General features: G+C 39.8%; 1 long non-coding RNA gene across 1 annotated transcript; it reads left to right on the top strand.

Annotated features, from left to right (window-relative positions):
* Positions 1 to 764: 764 nt before the first annotated feature.
* On the top strand, positions 765 to 2,381 carry LOC125378676. Its single transcript, XR_007220464.1, has 3 exons — positions 765 to 933; positions 1,347 to 1,474; positions 2,297 to 2,381. It is a non-coding gene; the product is annotated as an uncharacterized LOC125378676 (long non-coding RNA).
* The last annotated feature ends 14,338 nt before the right edge of the window (positions 2,382 to 16,719 follow it).

Consider the following 16,719-nt stretch of genomic DNA (forward strand, 5'->3'; position numbering starts at 1 on the left):
AATGCAATGTGGATTTCGTGTTGATTTTATATTACTAAAGCTCGGTAACTCATAACTACCGCTTGATGTTATCCTCTGAAGAGTTACTTGCCTTGACTAGGAAGACAATCTGTAAGGATTGTCGGGGACACTTTCTTCGTATAATTCTGACATACACACGTGGTCGACCAAAGTGGTGCAGTTGGGGTGGGTGGGGGTTGGGTCGGGGTGGTTGTGAGTCAGGGTGGGGGGTGGGTGTGTGTGTGTGGAGGGGGGTCCACACGCAATCATATTCGATCATCTGTTGCTGCAAAATGATTAATTCCTCAAGATTAAACTCTATTGGCGAAGCTTTTGATCTCTCTCTCTCTCTCTCTCTCTCTCTCTCTGTCTCTCTCTCTCTCTCTCTCTCTCTCTCTCTCTCTCTCTCTCTATATATATATATATATATATATATATTATCCGGAATTACTTCTATGTTATAATTTGTTTGTTTGTTTGTTTGTTGTTTAAGCCGCACTCAGCATTATTCCAGCTATAAGACGACGGTCTGTAAACCTTGTAATGTGTTTTGTCTCATTACTTAGCTTCCCTGTTGAACCCGCACTATCAAAATGTTGGTATTAAGGAATGTTGAAGTTCAACTGTGCAAATGGAAACCAAAGCTGCAGATAAGATGATAGTCTCAAATGAAATGCTCAGATAAGTATTCAGCCATGATTGTTATCTGTTTGAGACAGTAAAGAACTGGTTGTGGACGACTTTGTACATGGCTTTGCTAGGCCATCTGCTATTTTTTAGCGTGGCTTTATTCCCTGATTCTCGGGGATTAAATGTCAATATCTACATCGACACCAACGTTGTCCTCAACAGAGTTCAGGACAACTTTGTTGGCGTCACCCTCGACTCCAGCATTATTCAAACTGGTTTGGAAAAGAGCAGTCTCAACTTGTCGTGAGTTTTCTTTTTTTTTCTCAAATTAGCTGAATATGCGTCCTTAGTGGTCCTCTTTCGCCTTGCACAATTGTGTGTTCGATGTTTTTATTATCATTGACATGTCACAATGAAGGTCACAAAGACACCTGAGCTCATTCTGTCATGGGTGGGTGCTTACTCCCTGCATCAAACTGGAGTTTCTCGAAATATTAACCTGAGAAGCTGTTGTACTCGTTATCGTTACACTCATTCACGCACTCACTCACTCACTCACTCACTCACTCAGCCACTCACTTAAGCTGATTCTGTGCCAGTTGGTTGTGCAATTCAACGTATATTAATGACATTTCAACTAAAGTCCGAATGACTTTCTCACATATCATTTTCACCTCTAATCGAGTCGTTTCTTAATCCATGCTATTTTCAATTAGATCACCCAAATTGCTTAATCTGGCTGGGGGCTTCCAACCGAACATCCTTAGAATCGGCGGGACTGCCGAAGATGGCATTTCCTTTGACCCGAATAGCGTCACAGAAAACAACCAGGGGGATCTTTCAGGTATATATTTCTCCTTCTTATTTATCTTTGAGATCAGGTTAACATATTCGAAACTGGACAAACTATTGTTTGTCTATTTGTGTCTATTTGTGTGCACTCAACAGTATTCCAGCTAAATGACGTCAGTCTCTGAATAAACGAGTGTGGACCTGGAAGTCCAGTGAGTAAGATCATGAACATCGACCTTTGCAAATGCGATACGATGACATGCGATTAACCAAGTCAGTTAGACTGAAACATGATCCATTTGTCACCTCTTACAAGTAGTGGTTGTTGGGGACTTATATTATTCTTACCTGAACCCATCAACCCGCAACCAAACTGGAAGAACACCTCTTACACATCAAGGAAGATTATTTCCTGTTAAGTATTGAATTCCAAGCTCCATAAAAATCCGTACAAAGTAATTGCTGGGTCTAGCAAACGTATTTTTATCCTGAATACAAGCTAGGAAGGAAATTTTATATTCATAGAAAGTATTGGAGATAAATGCATTTAATATCATGATGATTCTTAAAATTGCAAATGGTTCGCTTATTTTTTTTCTTATGTCAGAAAAGACCCAGCTTCATTTATGTCAAAATGTTTTGTTTTTGTTGTTTTTCTTGTTCACTGCGGATCCACATGACAATCATTCATATAGTTACATCTCTCTTCAAAGTTTATCGAGAAAACAATGTGTGATATGATCGAGTCTGGACCAGACAATCCAGTGATTGACATCACGAGGAAACGATCTACGCTTTTGAGATCCGATGACATGCATCAACCAAGTCTGCGAGCCAATTGTTCTCTTATGAACGTATGTATATGTTTTTCCAGCTTCTGTTTGGGATGAAATCAACGCTTTCACATCCCTTGTTGGATGGGATCTGATATTTGGCCTGAATGTCCTAGAAAGACGAGATGGGCAGTGGGACCCTACCAACGCTGAGCTATTCCTTAATTACACATCCAAGAAATGATATCAATTGTATGGTCTAGAACTTGGCAACGGTAGGTGGGGCATAAGAGTGGTAAGGTTCAGGAGAGAGTGAGTGAGTGAGTGAGTAAGTGAGTGAGTTGGGTTTAACGCCGTTTTAAACATAATTCCAGTTATATCACGGCGTGTCAGCTTAATATGGGAGGAAACCCTGAAGTGATGCAGGTCTCAGACGTTTACCACTTCGGTGAAACCCACGAGCACGGATATGGTGCTGACAAACCTAGAAACATAATCGGGGCGGACCGGGATTCGAACCCACAATCATAGGTTTCTGGCGTGCCCAAGGGACGCAACTCTGCACAGCGAATTGTGGCGCCTCAGACGACTTGGCCACCCGTGCCGCCCGGTAAGGTTCAGGACGAAGAGAAGCACAAAATATACTGTAAATCTTACCAGAGAATGTCATGTTAACAGCATACATGTGTGGACAATACATACTGCATGCCAAAATCTGGTTAGGGGATTGATAGTGAATAACGTGGTTTGAAACCCGTTCATGGTGTCACCTTCCATGATATGACAGGAATAGTGCTGACGGGGACATGAAACCAACCCCACTCACTAGTTCATTCAGGACTATGAAATAGGATCTCAAAATCCTGCTCTCTACATTTTTTTCATATTTCTATATATTTCTTGCAGTCTATTCGAAATTTGATTAACAGTGATATTCATGTTTCGTGGCTTTTCTGCGAGTTTTATATGGGTAATGTGTAAGTTTTTATTCAAATGAGTTTGATATTTGATCTGTGGTATCTTAGACTAGTCACTTTCCTAGGGCCTCGGATGTTCCCCAAAAACTTTACCAGTCAGTGTCGGCCCAGCAACTTGGAAAGGATTTTGGAACACTAGAGAAGGTGCTCAGAGATCGGCCACACTTCAACAACACTCGAATTCTAGGGCCAGATGTTGCGGGCATTTTATCAAACGATACCATCTCATATGTGGAAGAGTGAGTTTGTTTTCAAAGATTCAGTGTAAAATATCTTTGTGTGGATGGACCTTGATTTAACATGGTGCATTTAAACAGCAAGCATACACTACTGCCCCATGCAATGATTATGTCTATTCGAAGGAGAGCGGGGGTGGCTGTTTCGGTCTACTGGTCGCGGCACACCAAATTGACGGTAAGAAGATAGTACTTGTTGTTACCCTGCCTGGTGATAGGCATTAAGGGGGATCGAACAAGAACTGGCCTGATGGAAGAGTAATATTTCACCCGACCACATCTTATTCGAAATATGCAACACCACATGACCGTTTTGTGTATTGAACATTTTTCTATCCTGTTTTGTGAAAAAGATTATGATCATTTTTGAAGGAATAGGAAAACTAAAATCTAACTATGTTGAGTGTATATGTTTTAGTATTTCTATAATTAACAATCATAATCCATATCTATTAATAATAGCAGTATTGGTTCCTTGAAGGAATATGGATCTTACAAATAACAATGACAATTGTATCTGTCGTCAACTTTCTCATTGAAAATTGGAGTGAGTTAGTGAGTGTTGTTTTACGCCGCTTTTAGCAATATTCCAGCAATATCACGGCGGGGAACACCAGAAATGGGCTTCACACATTGTACCCATGTCGGGAATCGAACCCGGGTTTTCGGCGTGACGAGCGAATGCTTTAACCGCTAGGTTACCCGACCGCCCCTTGAAATATGGAAACGAATGCTCCTCATACATATGCTTCTTGGTATTTCTGTAAATATCTCACATCTGTTGTTGTTTTAATTTCGCATTTAAGGTTTTTAGCTGCAGGCGGAGCCAGTGCGCTAGATGGGGTAACGTTCCACCAGTGAGTATGAATAAAGTCGATGTTGTCATCAGCTCATCAAATGTTTGTTTGATGTATCCAAACCCCTTTTGCAGTCAGCCGTAACTGCCTACGAGATGCGTGTTGGGATTTGGAAAAGAAAACGTTATATTTCATGCAAAATATGAAATACATTACGATATTTAAGGACAAAACACTCAGGTTATTCGCCACTAATGAATGTATACATACACAAGTCTATGGCACATGTTTCTTGTATATGTACATTTGACCCTTGAAAAGTAAACATACTCGCGTACGTGACACATGTTCCTAGGAAATTTGTCTGTTTAAACGACTCCTTAAAAGGAAACACACTCGTGTACGTAACACATGTACCTTGTATTTGTCTGTATAAACGACTCCTTATAAGGAAACATACTCGTGTACGTGACACATGTTCCTTGTAGTTGTCTGATTAAACGACTCCTTAAAAGGAAACATACTCGTGTACGTGACACATGTTCCTCGTATTTGTCTGTATAAACGACTCCTTTAAAGGAAACATACTCGTGTACGTGACATATGTTCCTTGTAGTTGTCTGAATAAACGACTCCTTAAAAGGAAACATACTCGTGTACGTGACACATGTTCCTTGTATTTGTCTGTATAAACAACTCCTTAAATGAAAAAACATACTTGTGTACGTGACACATGTTCCTCGTATTTGTCTGTTTAAACAACGCCTTAAAAGGAAACATATTCGTGTACTTGACAGATGGTCCTTGTATTTGTCTGTATAAACGACTCTTTAAAAGGAAACATATTTTGAAGTGACACATGTTCATTGTATTTGTCTGTATAAACGACTCCTTAAAAGGAAACATACTCGTGTACGTGACACATCTCACTTGAATGTGTCTGTATAAACGACTCCTTCGTATAAAAAATACATATTTACGATACACATTTTACTTGCGTTTGTCTTGCATATTTGACAAGGTTCAATACATATCTTTACAATCAGAGGGACAAGAAAAATATTTCATTTCTTGAATGTAACTTACACTAATATACCAACTTTATGCGAATATATTTGGGTTTCACCGAAGTTATAAAAGTCTGAGAGCTGCATCACTTCGGGCTTTCCTCCCACATTAAGCTGACACGCCGTGATACAACTGGAATACTGTTAAAAGTGGCGTTTAGCCCAACTCACTCACTCACCCACTACTAAATCATGATTTTAGTTTAAAGTCGATGAATGTACGGTAGTACAAACGAGGGATGTATTGACAGTAAGCAAAGTAAACACCTTTCTTCCTTCTGCTTGTTTGAGATTTATACTTTCAGTGATACAAGCACACTGACATTTTATTATCTCGAGGTATTTTGGAAGTGGGGACAATACAACCAAAGAGATGTTTACAGACCCAACCTTCATGGATACACTGAATGCTTCCTTTACGTCTGCACACAAGGCTACAGGAGCGTTGGCGTCCAACAAACCTCTTCTCCTGGGCGAAACAGGTTCCTTTTACCATGGCGGAGTGCTGAACATGACGGACACCTTTCTGGGGGGATTTTTGTGGGTATTTCAGACAATAGTCACAAACAGCTCCACAGTTGGATGACCCGTGAAGATCCGGGGTAGAATAGTTCTTCAGCAACCCATGCTTGCCGTAAAAGGCGACTATACTTGTCGTAAAAGGCGAATAACGGGATAGGGTGGTCAGACTCGCTGACTTGGTTGATCACTGGATTGTCTGGTCCAGACTCGATTATTTAAAGACCGCCGTCATACAGCTGGAATATTGCTGAGTGAGGCGTTAAACAACAAACCAACCAACCAACCTACAACAGTTTGGTACTGCTTGACCCCTATCTAAATGTATAGAAGGATATACATTTTCATTTGCTGTGATATCTAGCCATGCTTCACGTACAAAATATCTGTACTTTCTTGCTGAAAACGATTCCACTCCATGAGTCTCCAGCGCATATCATGAAGGTGATTGAGATCTATGTGTTAATGTTCACCTATAGATGGATGGACAAGCTCGGCATGGCCGCCCAGTCAGGCATTCAGAATGTGTTCAGGCAGGAATTGTATGGACTTGGATCAGCCAATCGCCTGTTGGAGTCATTCACATACGACCCCCTACCGGTGTGTATACATTACATGTGCTTCAATTACGACGGGCTTTTTCTAGAGGTAGGATTTTTGGGTTATTCACACACACACACACACACACACACACACACACACACACACACACACACACACACACACACACACACACACACACACACACACACACACACAGACACACACACACACACACACACACACGCACACATACACACACACACACACACACACACACACACACACCTCCATATATGAAATGGTTAATGGTTAGTCCTTAGATGTTTCATAGATTATGCAATATACCTGTTCTCAAATATAGGCACCGACGGTGTACTTGTCTAAAAGCAGTGCAGTTCGCTGTGCCAGAGTTGTGCGAGTATCCCAGATACCCGTGCTCATGCTAGTCGGGATTGGTGGGATAGCCTAATGGTTAAAGCGTTCTCTCGTCACGCCGAAGGCTCTGGTTCGACTCCCTACGTGGGGACGTTTGTGTCAATCAAACGATGTCCACCGCCGTTACATTTCTGGAATATTGCTTAAAGCTGCGTAAAAATCTTACTCACGTACTCACTCGTGTGTTTCACTAAGACATGCATTCACCTGACATGAAATACAGTTTAAAGCTGTGTTAATCACAACACACTGTCTTGGCAGCATCTTATCGCGTCTGAGTCGCGTGGTTCGATGCTCTTGATGCTGATCACTGGATTGTCAGGTGCAAACTCGATTTATCAACAAGCAAAAAATGATCATTGTATAACCTAATTTCTTTTTTTGTAGGACAACTGGTTAACCTTTCTCTTCAAGAAGCTTGTGGGCAACGCCGTGTTCAAGCCTCGAGTCGTGGGCCCGCCCACTGTAAGAGCGTACTGCCACTGTATGAAGTCCATAAAGTAATTATGATGAATCTTTTTGTTATCACAAGTGTTCTGCACAGGAATACCGAACATCATTTTGGAAGATTTTTGTTTGAAATCCAAAAGATTGCCAGTATTTAAATTAATGAATATCATCTGGTTACATTGCCAATGATTGTACTATTGGATGTTAGAAGCAGTGATAAGGCGCAACGACAGGAGAAAATAACTCTACATGTTCATCTTATGTTTGTTTGAGCAACGACTGAAAATCAGCAGAACGAGAAAGAACAAGGTGAGGTGAGGTGAAATTGGGTTTAACGTCGCGTCCAAGATTATCGCACTTATATAGCGACGTGCATGCACGTGTGTGTGTGTGTGTGTGTGGCTGCTTGTACTAGTCCGGACTGATGCCGATTTATAGTGCTAGCTCACTGAGATACCATGCCGCAGTTTAACATGAATACCCCACTCAGACACAGTATACTGACTCCGAGCCGATCAGTCCTTGTTTTAGCCCCTTAATGCCGAGCGCCAGACAGGGTAACAACAAGTACAATCTTTTAACGTCTTTTTGTATGACGCGGCCCGGGATCGAACCCGGACCTTCCGCTCTCCGGGCGGACGCTCTACCACAAGACCACGGAGGCGGTCAGAAAGAACAAGAGAGAAACACTTTCCGAGTTACCAAGATTGTCTATGAAGTGTACATGACTATCCGTTCTTTCATTTCGGTTGTGTCAGCCCCGTTGGCAGGTTAGGCGTTTTCCCAAGTAATATATTATTCTTGTCAGAAGAGGCGACACAATTACATCAGATGGTGTTCGGAGAGTTGCATGATTTTGTTCTACGGCTTGAGTCGCTGCTGAAAATATCAGCAACCTATTTATCTGGTCAAGACTGGATTGTTTACAGTCTGCAAAGAAATAGTTGTAATATTACTGAATTCTGCGTAAAAGAACATGGACTCACTCGTTTGGGTATAAGATTGCATATCCCATGACAGTAATATGTCCTACAGTTTCTCTAATATATACAGATGGGCAAATGATTAATGCAACTTTCCTCGCAAAGTTAAACGGTTTACTGGGATTGCAATGGAATTCTTCTAGTGGACTAGCCTCCAGAATGTCAGACCATTAGCAGTTAATCTGCTCAGGCAACTGCATAAGAATATCAAGGCTTAACGTCGTTGAAGTTAATAGAGCATCGTCCGTATTCTCCAGAGTTGGCAGCATCAGACTTCCGCCTCTTCCCAAAAATGTATAATAAAGCATTATGCACAGGATGATGACGTCCTTTGTGCGATGGAGTATTCACACCGCCTGCAGGAAACCCTCCACCAGTGGGTCCATGGCACTCACGCGTGTGTGTCCCTCAAAGGGGATTATGTTGAAAAATCATTTGCAACGTACGAGTACTTCGTCAAAGCAGCCCATCATACAATGAAGATAGACTAAGGACTAAGGACTCAGCCGCCTATCGTAGTATGATCACGATCGCCGTCTTACATACAGCAGTTTTCGATGGTATGTGTTACCATAAGAGGAAATCACAACTTCCAGTTGACAAAAGACAGACCTACATGTTTCTCTGCTACGCTGGAATGGTGCATTGACATAAAACAATCAGATCCTCAGTCGCCTTGCAGAAGAAGCAAGGGTTTCTAGAGACCAATTCGAGCCCGAAATCCCAACGAGATACATTCAGTGTGAATTGCAAACAATATATCATAAGATAGGTACCATGCCGAACATACCAGGGAATTGCATACAAGACATCACGAACGCTTTAACCACTAGGCTACCCGACTGCCACTTGTTACACTCATGGCATAGAGGTTGATACAGATATTGATGCAGACTATATTGGAGAATTAAGTGAACCTTTTACACAATTTGTGAAGGGGCGGTCGGGTAGCCTAGTGGTTAAAGCGTTCGGATGAGTATTGGAAGGTTGCGTTTTTGGAATCCAGAAGTATTTGTTGTTCTACAGATGGTTTCTTGAGGTAGCATTTATCTCCGCTGATGACGTATATGAATCTGTACTTTCGAATGTTGTGTTATGTCTTGCCACGAACCCTGTCCATTTAGTAAAGATAGACACAACAGGGTTGAGCTCACAATGTCTGACTGCCGTACGTACATATGTATGCTTTGCTTAAAATAGTTGTTAGTGGCTCACATGATAGATACTTTCCCACCGAATCCAAAACTGTGACGTGTTTTCGGGTGTATGATGTATTTGAAGTTTTAGAAGCGTATTATGGACCTAATCTCATCTTGGTCTACACTACAGTGTACAGTCACTTAGCCTGTCGTCTCAAATAACACTTTGAACAGTTTAACCTGGAGAATTAGACCGATGCAAATGTCTAAATATATAATTTGTTACAGTGTTATTCTACGCACCTACTTTTCACAGGTCCTTTATTGAGTGGTGACACTTAGGATGCCGAAAAGCAGAAGTTATCGACCTGAATCGGAGCCGCCATTTTTGTTCACAAATTGACGTGTAAATATCACGTGATTTCGATACGCGTTTTGATTGGCTGCGTACGTACACCTTTTACCTTTCCGTACAACTCACGTCAAAAACGTTGCATACGTCAAAAGTTGGACCGACTTGACTGTTCACACGATACAATGTGTTGCATGCAACAAATTGTATACAACTACATGTAGTTGTATCGTGTGAATGCCTCTTTATTGTCGTCGGCTGGTGTAACCATGTTTGTTTGTTGTTTTACCCTGCACTGTAGCAATATTCCAGCTATATGACGGCGGTCTGTAAATAATCGAGTCTGGATCAGACAATCTAGTGATTGACATCATAAGCGTCGACTTACGCAATTGAGATACGATGTACAAGCTGCTTACTTACTTACTTATATTGGAGATTTAACGTGCGCTTTCCGACTGCAAGCGTATATCGCACACGGGCCCGGCCAGGCCATTTAATGTGTTTCAAAAAAGGGGAAAAGTGAGTTTGTGCAACCCAGGAAGGGGGCTTTAGGGGCTGCTTATATAGTAATTTTGAAATTTTGAGCTTTGGAAAGAATGCCAAGAGTGGGTGGGGGACGAACTAAGGGAGCTGTGTGTGTTGGGTGGTTGTTAGATAAGGTAGTTTTGGTTTTAATATTTTATTTGGGCTATTGAAGAGTGTTGGGCTTAGGATGCTGCCCTGGGGAATGCCATTTACTAGGGGACATTGGTCCGATAGCGTTTGGTCTATGCCCACGGTGATTTTGCGGTTTGTTAAGAAACTTTGGATGTAGTTAATTACTTGACCTTTAAGACCTATTTTTTGTAGTTTTTGTATTAACCCGTTATGCCAAACCATGTCGAATGCTTTGGAGAAGTCTAAAAAGATGCCTGTAGTATATTGTTTGTTAAGTTGGCCTGTTTTAATGTCCTGCTCTAGTCGGGCGAGGTTATCTAAGGTTGAGCGTCCAGGAGTGAAACCGCTTTGGTCTGGATTTATTATGTTGTTTTGTTCTAAGTAGTGTTGCAACCTGTTTTTTGCCATTGATTCCATTAGTTTGCATAAGTTAGAAGTTAGGGAGATTGGTCTGTATGAATTAGCCTGGTCAGCTGGTTTATTGGGTTTATTGGGATTGGTATGACCAGGGCTTGTTTCCAAGGTGATGGGACGTGTCCGTTTAGATATATGAAGTTATAGAGTTTCAGAAGAGTTTGGAGTAGTTTTGGTGGTAGTTGTTTAATTATCTGGTATGAAGTAAGGTCTCAGCCTAGGGGTGTGCCCTTTTTCCTATTTTGTAGGACGTGGAGTAGTTCTTCCATTGTGAAATGGAGATTAATTTCTAGGTTATTATCTTTTGGCTCTTTGGTAAATTTGGTTTCTGATTTTTGGGGTTTGTTGAATTGTTTATGTTGGGAGTTTTTTTATGACGTTTAATGCCCCTAATGGCGTGGGTTTTGCGCCAAACTGTTCTGGCGTCTGTATGGTGGTTAATTTCTTCGCAAATTGTTTTCCAGTCTCTTGTTTTAGCTGTTTTAACTAAGCTTTGTACTTTGTGATTTAGTTCATGTGCTATCTTTAGGTGTTTGAAGTCACGTTTGGCTTTATTGAATGCGGATTTGCGTTTACGTCTAGTTTGTTTGCCTATGTTGGTTGTTTTGAAAGGAATGGAGTTTTTAGCTGCGTTTATTATATAGTCAGTGAGGTTTTTACAGTAGATTTCGGGGTCGTTACTTTCTAGGTCAGCTAGGTTAGCCTGGTTGCAAATGTTTCTGAAATTTGTCCCAGTCGGCTTTGTTGTAGTGGAATTTAGGTTCCTGGTTTTGGGTTGGTGTTGGGATGTTTACGTCTCCTACAGTTATATTTATTGTGAAGTGGTCACAACCTAGTGGTTCCCCGTATATACAGCTGTGTCTATCAGAGATTAGGTTTTACAATATGTGTCTGTGTGTACACTTGTATCTATGTTATACAGCTATGTTTATCAGAGACAGGGTTTACATTATGTGTCTTTGTGTGTACACTTTTATCTATGTCAACAGCTGTGTGTATCAGAGACAGGTTTTACATTATGTGTCTGTGTTAACCCGTGTATCTCTGTTATACAACTCTGTGTATCAGAGATAGGTTTTACATTATGTGTCTTTGTGTACACTTGTATCCATGTTAAACAGCTGTGTGTATCAGAGACAGGCTTTACATTATGTGTTTGGTTGTACACTTGTATCTATGTTATACAGATGTGTATGTCAGAGGTAGGTTTTACATCATGTGTCTGTGTTGACCCGTGTATCTCTGTTATACAACTCTGTGTATCAGAGATAGGTTTTACATTATGTGTCTTTGTGTACACTTGTATCCATGTTAAACAGCTGTGTGTATCAGAGACAGACTTTACATTATGTGTCTGTGTGTACACTTGTATCTATGTTATACAGATGTGTATGTCAGAGGTAGGTTTTACATCATGTGTCTGTGTTTACACATGTATCAATGTTACACAGTTGTGTGTATATCAGAGATAGGTGTTACAATATGTGTCTGTGTGTACAATTGTATGTTTGTTAAACTTGTGTGTGTATCAGAGATAAGTTTGACATTATGTGTCTCTTAGTACACTTGTATCCATGTTATACAGATGTGTGTATCAGAGATAGGTTTTACATAATTTGTCTGTGTGTACACTTGTATCTATGTTATACAGCTGTGTATGACAGAGGTAGGTTTTACAAGATGTGTCTGTGTGTATCTCTTTTTCAGTGTTATACAACTGTGTGTATCAGAGATAGGTGTTACATTATGTGTCTGTTTGTACACTTGTATCTATGTTACACAGGTGAATGTAATAGAGGTAGGTTCTACGTTTTGTCTCTGTGTGCACTTGTCTCCATGTTATACAGCTGTGTGTATCAGAGATAGGTGTTACATGAAGTGTCTTTGTGTGTACACTTGTATATATGTTTTACAGCTGTGTGTATCAGAGATAGGTGTCACATTAAGTGTCTGTTTGTACACTTGTATCTATGTTACACAGGTGAATGTATTAGAGGTAGGTTTTACATTATGTGTCTGTGTGTACACTTGTCTCCATGTTATACAGCTGTGTGTATCAGAGATAGGTTTCCATTATGTGTCTGTGTGTACACTTGTATCAATGTTATACAGCTGTGTGTAGCAGAGATAGGTTTGACATTATGTGTCTGTGTGTACACTTGTATCTATGTTATACTGCTGTGTATCTCATCAATAGGTCTCATAATATGTGTCCATGTGTGTACACTTGTATCTATGTTATACAGGTGAATTTATCAGAGATAGGTTTTACATTATGTGTCTGTGTGTACACTTTTATCTCTGTTATATAACTTCGTATCAGAGATAGGTTTTACAGTATGTGTCTGTGTGTACACTTGTATCTATGTTAAACAGCTGTGTGTTTCAGAGATAGGTTTTACATTATGTGTCTGTATGAACAATTGTATCCATGTTATACAGCTGTTTGCTTCATCCATAGTTTTTACATTATGTGTTTGTGTGTACCCTTGTTTCTATGTTATACAGGTGTGTATCTCACAGGTAGGTTTTACATTTTGTATCTGTGTGTACACTTGTATCTATGTTATACTGCTGTGTATCCCATCAATAGGTCTCATAATATGTGTCTATGTGTGTACACTTGTATCTATGTTATACAGGTGAATGTATCAGAGATAGGTTTTAAATTATGTGTCTGTGTGTACACTTGTATCTCTGTTATATAACTGCGTATCAGAGATAGGTTTTACATTATGTGTCTGTATGAACAATTGTATCCATGTTATACAGCTGTGTGTATCATACATAGTTTTTACATTATGTGTTTGTGTGTACCCTTGTATCTATGTTATACAGTTGTGTATCTCACAGGTAGGTTTTACATTATGTATCTGTGTGTACACTTGTATCTATGTTACACAGTTGTGTATCTCACAGGTAGGTTTTACATTATGTATCTGTGTGTACACTTGTATCTATGTTATACAGCTGTGTGTATCAGAGAAGGGTTTTACATTATGTGTCTATGTGTACCTGTGCCCGTGTGCCTATGTTATTCAGCTTTATATGTCAGAGGTAGATGTGTACATAGATGTATGTGTATACATATGTGCTCATGTTATACAGCTTATAAAGGGACTCTATGTAATTCGCAAGTGATCACATATTGAAAAGATGGGATTCTGACGAGGAAATTGTGCACAAGGAATATCAGGGTTATAAATCACTGGGTCACCGGAGCTATCGCATCTGGTCACTATTCCTTGTCATAATATGTGGTATCATGAACCTGAAATATTTGTATTTATTTGGTCTGAATCAGATTTGGAAACAAATAACAAATGATTATATAGAAAGCACATGTTTGATGTTGAAATAATTATATGAGCCTGTGTTTTGAAGTCAGGAGGCATGTGATACAAATAACATGCCTCGATTCAGTACACATACATAACTATTTGCATGAAGCTTTACGTGTCTCGACAAAGCTAAGTGGTAGGAAGGTTACCGTCCATTCTTACTGTTATTAATAGTAAGATCGTGATATAGGCAGTTGTATTACACAAGGAAGTTATATTTGCCATGTGAACAATATCGGTTTATGCAACAAGCATTGGCTATTTTCAGTAGGGGCTATTTGAAACCTCAGTTTCATTTGCATAGGATGGTTTACTGAATGAAAGTACATGACTGAACGATAGAATGTTTGAATACGATAAAAGCAAGCTACAGGCTCATGCGAAGAACATTTTAGGGCGATTTACCGATACTACAGGTAATATAGGAAGAGAAAGACAATTCGTTATATAATCTATTTAGTAGAGCCAGGCACACTCAATACTTTCAGACAAAGAACAAGAGTTTTATTTTTTTTTAAATTACTTGCTCTTACATTTCAACTTCGATATTTATATGTCTAACACGTTTATCAAACAAAATCACAGGCAAATGAAGCAAAACCTATTTTGATCGAGTAGATGACAAAGAGGAACCTCCAAATGGTTTGTAAACTACTGTGATTAAACTCATACTTAATTATCAAATACCCAGGAATATTTAAATAAACGGTTTTCGTTAAAGGTTGTCATTAAAAAAGAAAACGAGGTGTCTGTCTTGATCACTTCCTCAGGCCCGCCAATGAAATACATTCTCACGTATTCTGATTTTTTTTTAGCCAGTCGTCAGTTACATCTTTCAGGACTAGGAGATTTGTAGTGCGACAAGACGAGTTACATTGTAGGTCATGTCAGTTAGGTACAGCTATCAGGGCAAGGAGGTTTGAAGTGCGACAAGACGAGTTACATTGCAGGTCATGTCAGTTAGTTAATCTATCAGGGCAAGGAGGTTTGTAGTGCGACAAGACGAGTTACATTGTGGGTCATGTCAGTTAGTTACATCTATCAGGGCAAGGAGGTTTGAAGTGCGACAAGACGAGTTACATTGCAGGTCATGTCAGTTAGTTACATCTATCAGGGCAAGGACTAGTTACATTGTTACAGAACAGAACGAGTAATGCATGATGTTACCACTGGAAGAATGAACAAATTGAGGAAAACAAAAAGAGGAAACAGAACTCCAGCCTTTAGTGTATATATGTCACAACGTTTGAGGTACAATTGAAGATGATCTTCTATGAAGATTTGGAAGAGCTTCATACTATTATTGCTCTAAGTTGTTTGGTCAGGGTTTCAGCATATTCAAGGCCCAGTAATCTTTTCCAAAACATTATGGTAGACATGTAGAGGACATTTCCAAGTTTGACGTATTTAGCCAAGAGGTATTACTTAAGCTTCAGGTATATCCAGGATCTGATATCGTTCAATAGCCATAAAAATCGCCAATTCCTTCCACTGATTTATTTCCCTGAACCAGAAATACAGGCGGCCAGTGAGGCCGCTTCATCTGTTTCATTTTTAGATCTATGCATAAAGATGACAAGAGGGATCGACTTTCAATGTCCAAAAGTCAACTTCCCCTTCATGGAGAGCAATATTTCAACAACTCCAGTCTTTGGTGTTTACATTTCAAACCTTTTTAGATACAATCGAGCATGCTATTTCTTCCAATGTGTAAGAGAGCTCAGAAGTTGTTTGATCCGGTTACATCTTTCAAAGCCTCAGAAAAGCTTTCACAACGTTGTATGGTAGACCCATGGGGGACATTTCCACATTCGGCGCATCAGTGACAAAAATAATTACTGATGCATGTCTTTATAGTAACTTGTACCATAGGTTCCCGTGCATTTTCTGGTGAACAATTGACTTGCCGTTGTATGTGTTTGTGACGGGTGCAGGATACACTCACCTTTTCTTGAACACCTGGTATCATCGCTATTTGAAAGTGATTCGTAAACACATGATCATGAATAGTCGGAATCGTAAATCGACTAGGCTTTCAACAGAGATTTCTATTAAATATGGAAAGGATTTTGTCGCTTCTATTATTCAGTGTGTGAGGAAATATGAGAATGTGAGATATACTCTGTCGTAAAATACAGGGTCAGCCGAGTTACACAACACACGTTGTCCTGTTGTTGTGTCATAAGCTATGTTCTCTTTTGGTTTGCTACGTGTTGGACAGAGTGTTTGCCCTCGTTACAACAAACATAGTTCTAACCCTGAATTCTCTTGCCATGTCAGAATGAACTTACATTTAGTCAAATGTTTACGTATGCTTTCAGATTTAGACAATTTCAAAATGATGAAGTTGATAAAATGAGAAAATGTATTCTGCAAAATTCTCATTAACATCAAATCTTGACGCTGCAAGACAAAATGAAACATCAGCGAACATTGTATGGATCCATTTTAATCTCTGGAGACACTCTTTAATTGTACTTTACTTATTCTCAGTGGCAAGTTGATGGTATGTCATCATTTGCAGATTGATATTAATACTAGACTGAAAAGCACTGAAATGTTTGAATATTGTTCCACAAAAACGAATGAACATATGTGTGTGTGTTTTACA

The sequence above is a fragment of the Haliotis rufescens genome, unplaced genomic scaffold (genome assembly GCF_023055435.1).
Source record: "Haliotis rufescens isolate VD_foot unplaced genomic scaffold, xgHalRufe1.0.p SCAF_13, whole genome shotgun sequence".
In the NCBI taxonomy this organism is placed as follows: domain Eukaryota; kingdom Metazoa; phylum Mollusca; class Gastropoda; order Lepetellida; family Haliotidae; genus Haliotis; species Haliotis rufescens.